Below are 13,665 nucleotides of genomic sequence, written 5' to 3'. Positions count from 1 at the left end.
GAGCTGAATTATACTAAAAAACAGGCTTGTGTTTCAGTCTTTTGAAGCTAAACAACAAACTACTCAACTACTGAATCTCTGGTTACTTAACAACAGAAACAAAAATTTACTTGTTTTTTGTTTCCCATCAGCATGTTGCTGCAACAAGTTGATTCATGATGGCTACTATTTAATGTTGACCTTGGGAACCGTCTCCATGCATTTTTCATACTTAGAAGGCAACATTATAGGAAGCAAATGAATCAAGTGTCACAAAACAAATCAATGGTTTATTTGTTATGTGAAATGTTGCTGTTTTGTTTCTTCCGAGACACGGGTTCACTGAGTTATCTTGACATGTTTTTTTGAGTAGAACCACAGATTTGAGGGCGTTGAGGGTTTCACTCAGCAACCTCATTAGGAAAACTTAGTCTGAACAACTAACACTCAGTCTATAATCAACAGACTTGTGGGTACATCTTCTCCCAACAGTCATGATACTGGCTATTTTAAGTGACAACCTTCTAAGTCTGTCTTTTGACTCAAAGACCATCAACCGTCTTTAAAGGGGGCTGTAAAAGCTGGTATCTGTTTCCATCTTATTTTTGTATCAGAAAGTTTACATCACGAGTGCACCATCAGGAGATGCAAACCAGGCAATTATTTTTTTGCCCCTCAAAAAAATCTGGGAAAAGGGGGCCCCCAATGCCCAACCATATCGGAAAAGAGAAATACCACTGGCACTCATAAAACTTTTTTTATTTAGGGCAATATTGGACATGGACAGATAACAAACAGTCTTCATTTTTGCCTCTACAGTGCACTTTTTTGACACCATCAAATGATATTAAACTAGATGTGTCTGCTATTTTTTTCTACATAACCAACCATATCACACCCTTAAACTTCCCATGAAACCCCCCCACCCCCTGACTTTCTTGTTCGGTCACGTTCTCCAGTCCTTTTGACTTGTGGCTAATAAGCATGTATGTATGTATTCTTTAATTCACACCAATACAGCAAGATCCTGGACATCCAGCTGTTTTTTTTTCCAACTTTAGCCCATGTTAATTTTAATATGTTATACATACATCTATAGGATATAGAAGATAGGAACTATGGTTACTCTTACTCTCACATGACGCTAAGGGGACATACAATAGCAACTAAAAGATACAAGTGAAAATATATAAATAAAACAGGCCTAGTAGTTCAAGTGCTATTACTGAGAAAGGAACAATTACTGTATATAATAATACAAATGAACTCCAAAATAATGATGTGGAATTAAATATTCATCTTTCCACAGTATTCTTTAACATAAATTAATATGGTGACTCAACTAACTAAAATAAATGAAATATATATGCGCATAGTAACTAAGGTTACACTTTTTTTCCTTTTTTTTTCCATGGTACAGTCAATCATTTCATCAATCACAGCCTCATCTGCACACACTGGAAATTTCTATAGCATATTTCCATTTAAAACTGAAGTCATTTAAAGGGCACATCCCTATGAGGCTACACATATAGCCTTTTGATAAATAAGTAGCCTAAATAAGTACTTAAGCTAGACCTTTTTAAGGCTAGAGGAAATGTTGCAAGGCAGAGTGTTTACTGAAGTTGAAAAACCACAGAGTGAGATTAAGTTAAGATAGCAGGAGAACCTGCAGTAACTTCACAAGATAGACTCTGAGGCTTTCTGTGCCACTAAATTGAAGATTAATATCCTGCAAAGCAATCAGATAAAGCATATTAACCAAGTCAACCACTTCACATTTGCTTGCCGTGGTAGCGCCAGAGCTCATGTGAAGCTTTGCACGATAGTTAATGATAAAAGTTAGAAGTGTTTATTTTTGTTATGAGCATAAGCATGCAGTGTGCCCATACTAGTCATGAAGTGATTACTTCCTAATACAAGTGATCAAGGACAAAATCAACAGTCCTTTTTAAATGTGAAAATGTTCATACAACCCTAATATGACAAAATAAAAAGTATATTTGTCTTTTAAAAAATGCAAAATGGTAAGATACCCACTTTATCTGTCTCACTTACATTACAGCCTCATGTTAACTGCTGTTCAGTGTATTTTTGCACAAAATCAGGACTGCAGATTTTGTCCTATTTTTCCTTGGAATTGCATTATGGCTTTTGAGCATGTAAAAAACTTGGAAAGTTTTAAACCATGGCGTAAGGTAGTTACATTGGGCCCCAGTGCACACTAGTTATGATGGCCCTATAGTGCACTCTAGTTATGTGCCTGAACTAGTACTATATATTCTACTCGTGTGAGCAAATGATCAAAGAAAGACAACAATGGATAACACCAACATATCTATCTATCTATCTATCTATCTATCTATCTATCTATCTATCTATCTATCTATCTATCTATCTTTCTAATCCAGAAATCATTGCATATCTGTATATAACAAAAATACCACTGAATATCAAAAATTATTACTTTAATTGAATTGTTTCTTTTTATAGTTTAAGTTTGTGAAGAAAAAAGCATATATTTTATATTTGTTTTATACTCCTACTGATTATTTTATTTAAAAAAAATGCATTTCAATGCATATATAGGAAATGTCACCACTTGTAATATAATGTGAGTTCTGCTTTGAACACTTGCATACTTCCATGGTGACACTTTAAATTATTTGACAAGCCCCCTTTTTTGCCAAACACACAGTTCAAATCTGACCTGTTTCTCAACAAAACAAAAAGCTGTTTTCTAGAAGTTTAAAATTAAAAAAGTTGGGTTCATGTGCTTCATCAAGACTGCGTGGGCATGGTTTCATCAGAGCTGACAGGGACCAGAAAACCCACCAACTGTCATCAGATTCTGACTCAAATCCATCAACTTTTCCAACTGAGCTCCACCCACTTCAAACCAGTGAGAAAAGCTTACAGAAAAGAAATGAAATACAGAATCGTCTGATAGCAAATTTGCTAAAAAATGATCTAACTTTGGTAGAAAATAGTGTGTTCACAGTTTGTGTAGAACTCAATTACTTGTAGTGAAAAGGTGATTGAGAAATTATGTTTCATTTCACTTGGTGTAGTCACGCCTGTATTTAGAGCTGTCCACTTTAGATCAGATCACCCAAGACACAACTGGTTATTGAGAGGCAGGAAGCATCATGTATGGTAGCCTCAGCTACCCGTCTGTGAATGGGTGAATGTGACGTGCAGTGTAAAAGCACTTTGAGTCATCGGAAGAGTTTAAAAGAAAAAGCTATAAAAGTGCAGTTCATTTACCGTTTATTGAAATTAATATTTTAGGCCCAAAGGATCTTTAAAATTAGTTGATTGTATATTAATCCCAGTTAATAAGAATTGGTCATTATTAGCTGTTATTTCATCTGACTGATTATTCTAATTATTGATGTTTTAATATTGACCATTATTTACTGGATCAAAACTAAAAAACTCCACCCAAATGGAAACTGACACTTTTTATACTGTGTCACTAATCCACTCCAAGATAGACAGATAGTCAAGTCAAGTCAAGTCAATTTTATTTATAAAGCCCATTATCACCAATCACAAATTACCTTAGAGGGCTTTACATCATTCGACAACCCTCTGTCCTTAGACCCTCACATCCACTAGGGGAAAACTCTCTATAACGTGGAGAAAACATGGTAGAAACCTCAGTATGAGCAACTGAGGAGTGATTCCTCTTCCAGGGCGGACATACGTGCAGCAGATGTCGTAAAAAACAATTAAATTACACTAACAAGATTTCTTAAACCCTGAAGGAAAATTAAGTCATCATAGCAGAAATACAACAAAGCATTATAATACAATGACAACAGATAAAACAATACATGGGGATATTAAAGTATTATTTAATGGATGGATTCATGGATGTGTTATCATGAGGATGGATTATCATAAACATAGGCGGACTTTACCATTAGGCGAAACATGCATTCGCCTTGAACCCCGGGCCGCATAAAATGCCCTTTGGGACCCCATAAAATGCCCTCCCTTTATTTATTTATTTTTGGTCATGTTTTTCATTTGTTATACAAAAATAGCATCGGAATGCCCAATTCATCAATAAGTCATGTCTTGTCGGAGTTTTTTTGGACCTCCCCTTCAGTCGACACTACATGGACTATTCCATGATGCGCATCACCATACTGCGCAGTGCGTATGCGGAAATAATTCAAGCGCGCTAAGATTCAAGTTATGTAAACACAACACAGACAGAGAGACGAGCGGAGATAAACCATGAAGCGAAGCTACGAAAGCAGTCCAACAAAAAGAAAAAGAGGGAGAAAAAGAAGGAGTTTTTAACAAACCTGCCAAAGGTATCTACCTTTTTCGAAGCTGTGTTCACGCTGTTATGAAGAAAAGTCGAGTCTGAGTCTCACTTCCTACTACACTGCGACAAATGCAACGATTTAAGAGAACATTTATTTGAAAAAAATGAACGACATATATCCTGGGTTGAAATATTTGCCTTATATATGTGGGGAGAAAAGTCAGTGTGCAGTTTTAGCCGCAAAATATGTGGAATATTGTCATTAACGAAGACAAACAAGCTCTACACTTAATGTTTCTATGTAACTAAAACGGTGCGTATATAATATGTGTCTAAAATACATTTCTGTAATGTATTTAATCATTTAATAATCTGTTATTTCGCTTTGCCAATGTGGCAAAACATTCCTGCCAATAAAGCTGATCTGAATTTGAGAGGAGAGATCAGTCAGTAAGTACATTATCATTATATTATATTATGTCTCCATAATTGATCTCTTATTGTTTGACTTCACTTTGTAGGTGTCACAAGATACAGTCGAACACAAGACCGTGATCAACCTCCTGCCACCCTCTGCAAACCCAAGGTAAATGATGACGTGTTTAACAGTGATGGATGAGGGGGGGTAAATGACTGCTTGTCTGGAGCCCCCAAAGTTCGCCACTGACCATAAATATAGACTGTTATGTAACCGGCATAGGGGGGACCTGGACACAACATGAAGGTTCTTTCCCACTCTCCCATTCTCAATAACAACTAGCTTATAATTGTCAAAGACAAAAAAGAAAAGTTTATTTACAACACAAAAATACACCTCAATCCCTAAACTTACCTAACAGAAAACAAAAAGTCAAAAAAGATACAGGTCTCTTACCTAAAGTCCTAACTGAAAAACAGGGGAAAACATTCAATACAAGAAAAACGGCTACTCACTCCTAATACTGCTCAAACAAGGTGCTTAAATATATATACAGTGTCCACAATAAACCAAAAAGAGTATGTACACAAGTTACAAAGTCAAAGTTAAATACGAAAGGAGGCCAAAAGACACTGATCGATTACAAATCAGAAAACTGCCAAGAAAACACACTATCAACGCACTGGCTCTGTTGAGAGTGGAGGAGGCAGGAAGGGAAGATCTGTGGGTATCTTCTGTTTAAAAAGTCCTCCAACCCCAGAGGAGCCAATCCTGCAGCAGCGAGGCCCTCCGAACATCTAATGATGGCACTTCACCTGTAGCTCAGCATCAGCCATCACATCACCTATATAAGGGCACAAACCACACAAACAAAAAAAAGACAAGATGACCCCAGGGGTCATAACATAGACAACGTCCTATTATATAATTAACACATAGTATTTACCATAATGTGGGCTACTTACTAATATCTGTCACTCAAATAAACACAAAAACACAATTACCAAAGTACCAATCCCCCTCACTCTCCTGTCCCATCAGTTGATCCCTCCCTGAGCAATTATCTCTGTGTCCATAACTGGTAATATTAAATATGACAAATTCCAAGGCAAAAGCCCAGAGTGACACCCAGAAATAATGCAATGCATATTTTTATGCTCTGGTAGCTCAAAAAATGCAGTTTGAATGGCTTTGTATGGCACCATTTTGCACTTTAGAGTATGATAATAATATTTTTTACACAGTGTATTTTAGACTTATTATAGGAGCTGACCTGGAAATTCAAGGATTAAACAAAAATGCACAATCTAAAAAAATATATGCCATATGCATGCAGCAAAAAAAATTATCAAAAAAGGAAAAATGAAACGCACATAAAATAAGCCGACAGTCCCTATGTGTTAATGTGCTTCCTGAAGTTGTTCATACAAAGTTAACTAATACAAAAGCCAGCTGTGCAATATTTACAGTTCCCAAAGATGATAGGCTACTTTATGACTCATGTTCTGCCACTGTGACAAGGAGCAGCTAAAGAGACACAGAGGCAAATGAAACAGAGCGCTGAGTATTATCTTCACCTTGTTTTTAGCTCTTTAGCTCCATCTATCATATATTTAGTGAACTGCATTTAATGTGACTGCAGCAGTAGGACGTAAAGAAAGAAAAAAAAACCTGAAATATTAATTGTTCTTGGAAACTACACTGATGTTTTGTACCAATGTCCTGCATCTTAGTGATAAAACCCATTTTCCTCTTACTCTTTATCACAAAGTTTACTTTTAAACTTTTAAAAATGTCTCAAAACTAGAGGATTTATCTAATATCACTTGTGTGTCAGTGCTGTTTCCAAACTGCACTTTTTATCATGAACACAAGCCACAAAGTAATAGTGTTCACTACAAAACCCATGTATGTAGTTCTATTATGTGACAAATTTGGACCCCTCAGTTTCGGACACACTTTTCTTATAACCTTTGAAATTCACATTAACCCCATCACATTTGTGTACAGCACCAATGAAAATTGACACATTTAAGACTAAAACAATTCCTTCATATAAATGTTAAGATCAAAACAGTAACCCTATCAAATCAGAGCAAATTATGGATTTACCTTTTTTTTTTTAATTTGTGAAGACAACAATGAGCAGCTTAAGAAGTAATGGCCAAAAAACTTATATGTTTAAAAAAAAAAAGAAGAAAATAACCTGAAATTTAGCAAAAAATAAATAAAAAATTACAAAAGAAAGAAAGGTAAGAAGGAAAGTAAAAAAAAAAACAAATAAGAAAATGTCCTGAGGGCTATCGCACAAACAAGGATAGTGGATTAACCGACGATTTTTCAGGTATCCATGTTGAATTTAGCCTTGACTCTGTTGTATGAAAGTAGAGGCACATTGTTACCATGAAGATTTATTCTGTGCAGCTAGCCTGCTCCTGACCAGGCTAACAGCCGGGGTTGTTTAATCCTGGTTCCTGATTTCTCCAGTCAGCTGTCACTCTGATAAGAAATAAATACGATTTATAATTATGGCATGGTCTTTTTGGCCTCTTTATTTTTATTCATTTTCATAAGGCTGCATTAAAATAGACTTCCACTCTGTAATTCATTAAAGCAGGCCTGCTGTTATCATTTTCAGTGTAAAGTTAAAGGAAACATGCACACTGAGGGAGATTTAAACCAGGACCAAACAGTTAAAAGTCAGCACTCCGGTCCACAATACCACCTGTCCTCCTGATCATGTTACTGTCAGAAGTGCAGTGAATATGTGATATATACTGGTAGGTTATTATTACATTTGTTGATTAGAAATGGCCAATGAAGTTGCAAAGGTGGTTTCAGTGAAGTCAGTGGTGAGGCTCTCGCCCTCCCATAGATGGTCTGTGTGGCGTTGTGGATGAGCGCGGTGGAGGAGGATAAAAGCGTCTGCTAAATTATCTTTATAAGTGTTAGTAATTAGTCTTCATAGTACATTTAATTAATCAGTAATTTGTAATAAGTGATTAATTCATCTTAAGATGCACAGATCGCATTAATAGGGACTCAAAAGCCGTGACCTGCGGGCGGAAAATGATGTGATTGCCTGCTATACTACGTTGTATACAGTCTTTGCAATACACTGATGTATCTCTCATTAATTATGCATCTAGTCGGTCCTCTATCTTCTTTACTATTTTTGCAATAGCTCCCTGGAGAAAGTGCATGGAAATTATAATAATTCTGTAAGATAATTTTGAATATGTAATTATATTAACAGTAATTACAGTTTTCTGGATATTTTCCCCAGACTTTAAAAAATAATAATAATTTGCTAAATCTACTATCTTGCAGTTTTCTTGGTTTTTCTTTCCAAGTTATTCAGTGTCTTTTTGCACGTTTTCAAAAGAAGTCAAACCAATTTGCTCATAATCCAAAGGTTTTAATACTGCCGTCTTAACACAGCACAAGAAAACTGACGTCGATCCAGGTTTTAAAGGTTTGAAATGTTATAGTCAGCAGTCTCAGCTTGTGCTAAATGTCATATATATCATAAGAATTTAACATATAATGTTTCTAGATAACTGCTTTTTTGTTGTTGTTGTTTTCAAAGTAGAAACGTAACCGAATGCTGCATTGGAAAATTCACATTTTTTTCTTACTTGCAACCTTTTTCTTTTTGTGGAAAGACACCCGAGAAAAAATACATATACTCAATCCCAACTACGAGAGTCCTGTTGTGTCACAGTCGCTGTGTTTTGCGTTTATAGTAGGTCAGACATCATCTCTGTCAGACATCAATTCAATACCGTGTTTTGTCACTTGTATGGTATCACCAGTTAGCAAAACGCATTAACCAACAGCCACTACAGTGTCACCCTGTTACAATCCTTTAATGAGATGTTTGCCATCTAAAACCAGCTAGGTAGAAAATGGCAATCGTGCTTCTGTATGCTGTGCATCATAATAATATAATAACTTTATTTATATAGCACCTTTAAGGACAATAATGTTGAACAAAGGCCAGACAAAAAATAAGGTAGAATTAAACAAGACTATTGCAACCAAGCCAACAAACATATGCAGATATGTTTTTATAAAATACTTAATCCAAAATTATGAACACTCAATTGTGTTTTTGAGTTTTGTGTTTGACGTATGTGTGCCTGTAGTGACTGTATATCAACACAAACTTTTGTCCTGTGGTTTATCTGTACAACACTAGAGGACGCCAAAGTGTCATCAATGCTGATTATACTCCTGGCGCTCCAGTGACCTGTTTCTGTACACTGAAGTTTCTAAGGGCCTTATACTTGCACTTAAGATCTTAAGCTAATGATGGTTTCAAACAGAGGTCCAAATCAGATCTTATAATTTTATTATTATATGAATTATTAATATTACAAATATTAATATTATTATATTACATCGGCTCGGTGGTGCGGTGGTTAGCACTGACGCTTCACAGCAAGAGGGTCCCCAGTTCGGATCCAGGTTGGGGGAAAGTTCGGACCTTGGGTGGGGGGGCCCTTCTGTGCATGTTCTCCCTGTGTCTGCGTGGGTTCTCTCCGGGGTCTTCGGCTTCCTCCCACAGTCCAAAGACATGCATGTCAGGATAATTTGTGACTCTACATTGCTGTAGGTGTGCATGTGAGTGTAACTGGTTGTCTGTCTATATGTGTCAGCCCTGCAATAGTCTGGCGACCTGTCCAGGGTTTACCCCGCCTCTCACCCAATGACAGCTGCAACCCTTACGAGGACAAGCTGTTACGAACAATGAATGAATGACTGAATGAATGGTATCCTATCAGAATAATAATAAATATCAATTACTTTTTCAATTACTGCAGATGCAATAAAAACACCAGAAGTGAAATTAGCAGGCTCAAACAAAAAAAAAGCAAACTTAAAATGTCTTTTAAGTTAAAGTTTTTTATTGATTAAAACAAATGTAGACAAAGTTTGCTTTTGGAGACACTATTTAGTCAAAAAAGGTAATAAATCGCAATACATCGCTAATATGTCTTATAGAGCCAAATCACAACAAAAGTCATCTAGTCACTTGTATGATGATATTGTTTATCTAATTTATGTTTCAGTCTCAACTGCTTAACTTTAGACTGATGTGTTACAGCATGCTAATTGATACACTTTGTTCTGATTAACACTCCACAGTGGTATTAAGATAAGTGTGCCATTCATTGTGAATACACACTCACTTTTTTGGTGCTTGGCATCACAAGTGTTTAAACAGGCATCATATCTCAAATAACTTATCATTCACAACACAGCTTAGTTCATTGTAGGGCTGCCTGAATTCTGCAGTGAGTTTTATTATACTCTTTATGATGGAATCAGACATTAACATATTGCAAAACATGATGAACAATTATCACTTACCAGTTATCATCTACCATCAAGGATTTACCCGTATGGTACTTTTTTACAATCAACAACATACTACAGTATATATTATAATATTATGAAGGCAAAGAAAACACAGTGCCGCAGAGCCTTAGCGTCCCTTCAAAATAATGAAAAGTAAAATCAAATAAATTAGACAAAAACATAAGCAAAAAGCATATGGGATTTTTCCATTGGGTTTTGTATTATTGCAAAATAAGCTCTGTGGCAAACAAAAGTTTAAGATACTTACATGTTTACGGGGATCAACATTGATTTTCTTGTGCTGCATTCACACGTCTACGTCCCACGTCTTTCACAAGTATTTAAACCTTTGAACTCTGAGCAATTTGGTGTGATTTCCTTCAAAAACATGGGAAAATGCATTGAGCAACTTGGCCAAAAATGACATGTAATTAGTAGATCAACAAAAATATTTGTAAAAGAGCTAGGGAAAATGCCCATAGAACTATATTAATAATTAGCAAAATTATTATTATTATTTTTTACAGAATAATAATTTTAAAGCACCTTTTTCAGATAATTTTCTTGTTTTTGTTTTGTTTTGTTTTATATTCCAGTGTTTTTTGATTGTTTGTTTATTTTTATTTTTGCATTTCCTATTTTTTAGGTAATTTGTATGTACGTTTTTACTGAAAGTACATTTCTTGCTAATTTCTGTGTCATTTCTTCATAAGTTTCCCTCCTCCCATGTTTTAGAAAGAAATCAAGCCAATTTGCCCAAGTTTCAAAGGGTTAAAGATGAAAATAAAATATATATGATATAACATGTAAAAAGAACCAGACCAAGAATGGAACCTGGTAGAATACCCTTATTTATTGCTAGAAAATGGATCCCAAACTCACCAGTCATGCCAGTCAGGTATTTCTGGAACCAAGCACCTAAAGTAAAACAGATGTTACTTAAAAGGAAGGAATGATAAACAGTGTCAGTTTAGGGAAGTATCAGTCAGTGTCTGCACATGTTCATAGTCATGAAGATCCAATCAGCCTGCACAATCACCCGTGTTGGTGTAAGATTATTATCATGTCATGATGGGTGAAGGTGTGCTTGTAAGGGCGTGTTAAGGTTTGACACTATCAGTGCGTGCATTAGTGACATGGATCTGGCTTCAGTCCAAGTCATGTGGCTCAAGTCCAGGCCTAATACTGACAATCAGTGTGTTAATAAGAAGGCGTCTCTGCCAATACGGAAGTAAAGGGAATGTCGAAACCATGCAAAATGTTAGGAGATTTAGCTCAGTGGTTAACTCAGGTGATTTGTGTGTATGAGGTTGCTGGTTCAAGGCTTATCTGGGGCAGGTGACTTTTGACTTTTATGGCATAAATAAAATGAAATACCTGCTAATATATCTGTTTGCTCTGCTGATATAAGTCATTGATTATGACCTTTACAAAGAACACTTAAAACAGTTAAAAAATACACAATTATCTCCTTGTCTCCTGCATTGGCATACACTGAATACTGAAAAGGAACGTCGAAACCACATAACATATCAGGAGGTTTAGCTCAGTGGTTAAATCAGGTGGTTCGTATGCATGAGGTTGCTGGTTCAAGTCTTACCTGCAACAGGTAAATTTTGAAGACTGCGCTAAATTCAAAGCAAGCGTAGAGCTAAAGAGAGCGTTGAATACATGAAGTTGGGTTGAAAGCCAGGAAGGACAGTCAAAAGACAGGAGGTTGGGGAAAAGACAAGTAGTTAGGTTAGGTTAACAGACAGGAGAGTCAGTCAAGTTGCATGCAGTTGGGTTGTGAGACAGGAAGGACAGCTAAGAGACAAGAGGTTGGGATAAGAAACAGGAAGTCGGGTTGAGAGACAGGAAGTTGAGTTTAAAGATGGGAAATTGAGTGGAGGTAGACAATGAGAGTATAAAAGGTGAAAATAGGAATAAGAAAGAGTCAGGAAGTAGAAAGCAAGGCACTGGAATAGGAATGCAGGGAAGTGGCAGAGGTAGGAAAGTCAGGAAAGTGCCAGAGTTGTAAGGAAGAAAGTCAGGAACATAGATTGATGCAGCCTCGCATGGGTCTGGAAAGATGACAGAAGGGGATCATACATCCCCTTAGGTCTTGAACGACAGGGAGCAGTCCTAAAACAAAGGAATTCCTGTACATCAGCTGTTAAAAAACACACAAAGATCTCCTTGTCTCCTGAATTTTCATATACGGAATACTGAATTTCCCCTGCCAAGAACTTAGTTGATTATCAGCCTGACTATCAGTTGAGTTTTCGACAGACGTCAATGCCAGTACTGAATTTTGCGTTTCAACATAAGCCTTATATCAGCAGAGCATAAAGATATATCAGCAGATATTTTATTTTATTAGCACCATAAAATATCATTTGGCTGTAGATTCATAGAGTTTAGACACTGACTGTGATATTGCAGAACAAATTATGGCACGTAAAGTTGAGTTATATATCGTTTTGGCCTATAAATCAGGTAAGGTGGTCCCAAAACAGGTAAAACCAGTATCGGCAGATGCATCTGTCGAAATCAAGGAATATCGGCCTAACTCACATATCAGTCGCATTTTCGACAGACGTCACTGCCGATACTGAATTTTGCCTTTCAACACCATATGACCCTTACATTAAAGGAGCAGACAGATATATCAGCTGATATTTTATTTTATTTATGTCATAAAATATAATTTTGCAGTAAATTCATATAGTTTAGACACTAATTGTGATATTTCAGAACAAATTAAGGCACGTGAAGTTGAGTGATATATCGTTTTAGTCAATACATAAGGTGAAGTGGTCCCAAAACAGGTAAAACCAGTATCGGCAGGTGCGTCTGTCGAAATCAAGAAATATCAGTAACAATAACATATTTTGTCCATTAGAGAGTACTGACATGGTTTAATATTTAAGTGTATGGTATTTTGTTTGTTTGTTTGTGACACAATTGTCTCCTTTTCTACTGAATTTTCATATACTGAATACTACATTTTCCCTGCCAAGAACTTAGTTGATTATCAGCCTGACTCATATATCAGTCGATTTTCTGACATACGTCACTGCCAAAACTGGATTTTCCAATTCAAGACATACAACAGATATATCAGCCAATATTTTATTCATACTCTCATCCTTTACCTCCATCTTCTTCCTTCACTCAACTTCCTGTCTGACAACTTAACTTGTTGTAACTTGACTAACCTTCATGTCTCTCAACCCAACTTCCTGCTTCTCACCTCAACTTCCTGTCTCTTGACTGTCCTTCCTGTCTAACAACCCAACTGCATGTAACTTGACTGACTTTTCTGTCTCTTAAACCAACTTCTTGTCTCTCCCCCAAATTCATGTCTCTTAACTGTCCTTCCTGTCTCTCAACCCAACTTCATGTATTTGATGTTCCCTTTAGCTCTGTGCTTGCTTTGAATTTAGCTCAGTCTTCAAAATTCACCTGTTCCAGATAAGACTTGAACCAGCAACCTCTTGCACATTAGCCACCTGATTTACCCACTGAGCCAAACCTCCTGACACTTCACATGTTTTCGAAGTTCCCTTTAGCTCAGTAGTGGCAGTAAAGTCTGTCAAAAACTTGACTGATATATGAGTCAGGTTGATAATCGGGGTTT

This window comes from Plectropomus leopardus, chromosome 3 (genome assembly GCF_008729295.1).
Source record: "Plectropomus leopardus isolate mb chromosome 3, YSFRI_Pleo_2.0, whole genome shotgun sequence".
NCBI lineage: Eukaryota > Metazoa > Chordata > Actinopteri > Perciformes > Serranidae > Plectropomus > Plectropomus leopardus.
This window is presented reverse-complemented; position numbering follows the sequence as displayed.